Source organism: Helianthus annuus, chromosome 13, assembly GCF_002127325.2.
Source record: "Helianthus annuus cultivar XRQ/B chromosome 13, HanXRQr2.0-SUNRISE, whole genome shotgun sequence".
Taxonomy (NCBI): Eukaryota; Viridiplantae; Streptophyta; class Magnoliopsida; order Asterales; family Asteraceae; genus Helianthus; species Helianthus annuus.
Genome location: NC_035445.2, coordinates 88,676,280 through 88,682,138, shown reverse-complemented (window position 1 = coordinate 88,682,138; position 5,859 = coordinate 88,676,280). Strand labels below are relative to the sequence as shown.

Here is a 5,859-nt window from a genome sequence, read left to right as displayed (position 1 = left end):
ACGTGCATTTAGACTTAATTATACATTAGTTGGGGGTCCATAACGTCTAGCAATGTCCTGGGAAGTGCAAGGGTTTTGAATTTAGTAATTGTCGGTATTGTTTTATCGCGTAAGGATAAAACTATATAAAACGAGTGTTGGTGGTTATTCGGTAACGTTTTTAAGTCGAAATTGTTCCAATATGCCTGGAACATGATGGATGGGTTTTGTTAATTTATATGTGTTTAATGTTTAATCTTATGCATATTTGAATGTTTATATGTGTGGAAATGGTTAATTATGAGAAAATAATGTTTTGCAGGTTAGATACGAAGACTGGATGTGTTTTGGAGAATGCATTTGGAGAGGAAGTAAAGATGTTAAAGTATGATACGGTAGAGAATTGAATTATGAAGACGTCGGCGCAAACAGCGAAGAAAACAGAGAAGTTATTAAGAAAACGGTTTTTGGAAGAAGATGACACCATAGGCTATATTTCAGACCATAACCAACTGTACTGGGTTACGGGAAATATAATGTTGTGAAAATGAGGTTTTCGTAGCTATCTTGTCACATCCTCAATTACACATGCGGAGTTTTACCGCGAGGCGTATAACTGACCAGCATGTAGCCACAAATCATGTTGAACCAAACAATTAAAATAATAAAAGCATCACTATCAACATGATTAGCGATAAGGTTTTAATTTGTTCAAAAGTCAGTTTACGATGCAGCGTAAAATAAAGTTAAAAGCCATCAGGAACTAGAACCACAAGTTAAATAAAGGTTTGAGTTAACTTCCATTTTAGTCCTTGTGGTGTGGGCCAATTTGTCAGTTTAGTCCAAATGTTTCATTTTTCACCTATAGGTCCAAAAAGGTTTCATCGTTGCCATTTAGTCCACTGGGTTAATTTTATCCATTTTTCTGTTAACGAGAAGGTCAATTCGGTCTTTTTTTATTTAATTCTGTTAACTAGAAGGACAATTCGGCCTTATAAAATCACCCAATTGCGCTTCTCGTTAGTATAAATAATTGATCAACTTAACCGCGTGGACTAAAATGGCAACCGTGAAACAATTTTGGACCGACAAGCAAAAAATGAAACCTTTGGACTAAACCGGCAAAATGGTCCAAACCAGAGGGACTAAAATGACATTTAACTCTAAATGTTTAAAAACGTAAAGTTTTAGCAAACCACCCACTCCAGCTGATTGCAACCCCCGTCCCTAGTTGTACATACTGACCTGCAAAGCATGCAACTACGTGTCAACAATAAAGTTGGCACAAAATTTAGTTTAGCAACAGTATAGTTCACAATGTTTTGATTTAAGTATGACTCAGGTAGCTAACACTCTTCATATGACTAAACTGTGTACCAAATGCTGACGCCCGGCCTCCGGCATGGCGTGAGGTTTGTCAAATCTAATAGCACTATCAAATAATACCCCGCGTATGCCCACCCGGTAATCTAATCCGTAAAATACAGGGACTTCCATGATAGAGTTTTTCATTTAGTCTAAATGTACTATCCACCTCCAGTCGATAGTATGTTTCAGTGGTTCACACAAGGAACGCGCATGTAGCCCTAAAGTGGGCTACCGTAAAAAGAGTTGTTCCAACTAGGAATGCATGCTTTTGGATAATGCTTGTGAACTCTCCTTAAAGTGCGCAACAAATAAAAATATCAAGTATAGATGTCTCAACGTCCAACTGCGCCCCGGTCACGTTGTCATTTTCTTATTAGTATATTAATTAAATGTCGTTGCCTAGATTCATGTGGTTGTCGTGGTTTTGGAGTCGAGAATTCTAATTGTCACAAAAAGCTCGAACATCTAATCACTAGCACATTTGCACATATTGTACGCTCACGAGTATACATGTACACATGGACTCTCACACACCATCAAATACACGTATATATATACATATAGATCACACCACACATCTTGTTTATAAATCATACTCGAACATCCCACAATGAAGTTTATGTACATTTTTAAACTCCAAAACAAGATTTCACATACATGTATACCCAAAAACACCCAACCATTAAAAATCCCATGCATGTAAACTTACACCTAGAAACAGTTGCTCCAGTTATCCTAACATCTAAGGTTCTCTCATAAATTTTAGACAAAATGACAGTGCACATCCTTTAGGTTTAACTAAAAGTACAGTGCACGTCCTTAACATTTAAAAGTTGCACTGCAAATCCTTTAACTTTATTTTCGTTGCATTGCGAGTCCTTTATGGCAAACGATGTTAATTTTAACCGTTAAATCCCTCACGTGCCTCCCATGTGAGGGGTAGATCTGTCCTTTCCCTTCATTTTCCTCCTTTAAAACCCTAGATACCAAAAACCTTCAACATTTCACTTCATCCCTTTCCTCTGTATTAACCCTAACCCCAATACGTATTTCCCCTTCAACAAAAATTGGAGCCCTAACTCAGATAAAGAAAACCCTATTTCTCCATTGTGTATTGTTCTTGTGGGAGAGAAGCTACAATGATGATATATAGGAGAAATCGCAATCCAAGACGTCGATTTTATGGATGCCCTCAAAAGGTATGTGATTTTTGGTTGTCGATTAACTGTAGGTAGCATGATTGTTATAATTAATTTTTCTTTTCGCAGGGTTGTCGAGGATTCATTTACTGGGTAATTGATGGACCGGTAGATACAATGCCAGCATTGTTGAGGGCCATAAACTTCCTTGAATCTTCTAACGAACAACTGTTAACTTCCAACCGTTTGCTTGAGGAAAAACCGAAAGAAACTGAAGCTGAAGATATGAAATTGAGGATGTATTTGACTGTTATTGTCGTTGCTATAACCTAACTCCCTACTAATCAGCTGCAATTCGTGAATACCGAACCTTTCAACATTCAAAAGATCCAAATTACTTTGCTTTCCATTCATGTAATTACGACTCGGATAGTTTGTGATGTAACCCCCGTGATTCAATACTATAGAAAAGAGTTTAGGTTACAAATCTGCAAATGATTACAAACCCTAATCAGTAGAAATCCTCGATGTGTAACCAATATTTTAACTTTAAATCATACCTAGGACATCATTGTTGTAGAAATCCTGATCTTCGCCTCGTATATGAAATACACCACCATGCTCCAGTACAGGATCGGGATCCATCGTAGACGATTGCGTTTTTTGGGGAACGATTCTGGAAATATTGGTATTAGGGTTAACACAGAGGATGTGGATGAAGTGAAATGTTGAAGGTTTTGATAACTGGGGTAGGGAAAGGACAGATCTACCCCTCACGTGGGAGGCACGTGGGGTATTTAACGGTTAAAATTAACACAATTTACCATAAAAGACTTGCAATGCAACAAAAATAATGTTAAAGGATTTGTAGTGCAACTTTTAAACGTTAAGGACGTGCACTGTACTTTTAGTTGAACCTAAAGGACGTGCACTGTCATTTTGTCTAAATTTTAATCATACCCATGTTCGAGATTGCATTATTTATGTATAATATATGTGTTTTCATCCCAACCTGTCGCTCCCTGCTCATTCCCACCACTTAAATCAATTCATCATGCATTCATACCTACTGCCCTTGTACCCAATGATGCATATATATATATATATATATATATATATATATATATATATATATATATATATATAGGGTGGAGTTCTAGAGTGAACACTAGTGTATTTGCGAACTGAGTGAACAAATCCTGGCCATTGATCTACACATGTGTATGGCCAGGATTAGTTTACTCAGTTCGCAAGCTACACTAGTGTTCACTCTTGAACCTAATCATATATATATATATATATATATATATATATATATATATCTATCCATAATCCTACTAAAATCCATTCAAAAGATCATCATCATGCTTATATAGATCCTCCATATATATTCCCTTTATTTCTATAATTAAACACACCAGTTCATATTCGGATTCATATTTTTAAACCGCGATCGAACCGGAACTCCTATACATACAACCTAATACATGCAATACACAATCAAGATTAAGCATCAATCACAAACATACCATCATACGTTGCCGTTTTCATACACACATCCGTATCCCGACCTTTCGACAACCTTTCAACTGCAAACATAAACACTTATCATCGACGCATGAATACATACATACATACATACATACATATATATATATATATATATATATGGAGAGGATCATAAGAAAACTAAATATAAATAAGAAAACTAGAAAACTAACTAAAATCCACTAAAAAGGAGGGGGAGGGAGACTTTTAATGAAGGAGGGGGACTTTTAATGAAGGAGGGGTAAAATTGGAAAAAAAATATAACTTTTCAAACATTTCCCATTTCTCCATACGTTATCATTTTAAAACAAAAATGGCACCATAAGATCACAAATTTTCTTATCTTTCATTCAAGTATATTCGAGCATATTTTTTATGACATAAAAAAAGATTTATGGTGTCGTCTTGTTTTCAACACTATTATTATAGTAGTGCACATGTGCAGTATAACATGTACTACAATTGCATTACATGCTTAAAATTAGCTTTTTGAGTCTAGTTTAGCTTTTAGGGTTAGTTTTTTTTGGAGGTTTAGGATTAGGATTAAGTTTTTGGGTGTGGGGGGAGGGGGGTTTAGGTTTTTTTTTGGGGGGGTGGGGTGGGGGGTTTAGGTTTTTTTCGGGTTTATGTTTAGGGTTTAGTTTTAGGTTTTTTTTTTTTGGAGGGGGGGGGGGTGGGGTGGGGGTTTAGGTTTTTTTTCGGGTTTATGTTTAGGGTTTAGTTTTAGGTTTTTTTGGGGGTGGGGGGGTTTAGGTTTTTTTGGGGGGGGGGGGGGCGGGGGGGTTAGGCTTTTGGTGGGAGGGTGAATTTAGGTTTTTGGGGGGTGGGGGTGGGGGGAGGGTTTAAGTTTGGGGGGGGGGGTGGGGGTGGGTTAAGTGGTTTAGGCTTGCCGTATTAGTGCACATGTGCAGTACAACATAATTTTTTTTTTTTTTTTTGAAAATTTTTTTCCATACATAAAAAGTAGCGATTTTTCTTTAAAAAATTGTAAAAAAAAAAATTGGTATTTTTTAGGTTCTTTTTAGGTTTTTTTAGTTAGTTTTTTGGTTTTCTCATTTAAACTAGTTTTCTCATGATCCATTCCCTATATATATATATATATATACATATATATATATATATGTATATATACATATATATTCACACATAACATATTCTGTCGTACCATATTACACATAGCATTCACAGCATTCCGTGTATGACCTACTTTCATACAATATAGAATTTCGACGACGAGCCGAAACCGAGATAACGAAACCTTATTGAAAGACTACGGAGTAAGTTGTACTAACCGATTGTGTGGTGCTCTTGGGACCCGATCTCCGTCGTCAACTGTAGTGTGGGAGAGAGGAGGGAAGAAAAGTACTAGCAGGTTAGAGTTTGATGAGAACTTGGGTAGTTATTCAAGAAAAATATGAACATGCACTGACATGACTATTTACCAATTAGGTAAATAGGGGGTTTGAGGATTAAAGAGTGGGCCGAAGGTTAGGGAGTTTGTTTTAGATTGTGATATTAGGTATAGAGATCTTGATAGAATTTAAAAAAAAAAAAAACTCATGCATTACACGTATCTTTCAAACATCAAAGGTGTAGGCGGTTTGAGAGGTGGACCGAATTCATGAGTATTGGGCTAGGGTTTAACGTTGGGCCAAGGACATTTAAAAGAAAAGGGAAGCGTGGGTGTACATGTTGAACTGAAGTTGAAAAGGAATAAGGGAAAGTGGCTTCACTTGTTTCAATACTATTATTGATATTATCTTTTATATATTTTTACACATAAAGTTAACTAATACAAATATACAATTAGTTAACTAATATGAAT

At 36.1% G+C, this 5,859-nt stretch overlaps 1 long non-coding RNA gene across 1 annotated transcript; it reads right to left on the bottom strand.

Moving 5' to 3' along the window:
• Positions 1 to 696: 696 nt before the first annotated feature.
• LOC118485678 lies at positions 697 to 5,488 on the bottom strand. The gene is made up of 3 exons (XR_004877444.1): positions 5,327 to 5,488; positions 4,016 to 4,075; positions 697 to 1,224 (listed from the first exon to the last, which is right to left on the bottom strand). It is a non-coding gene; the product is annotated as an uncharacterized LOC118485678 (long non-coding RNA).
• Positions 5,489 to 5,859: the final 371 nt, after the last annotated feature.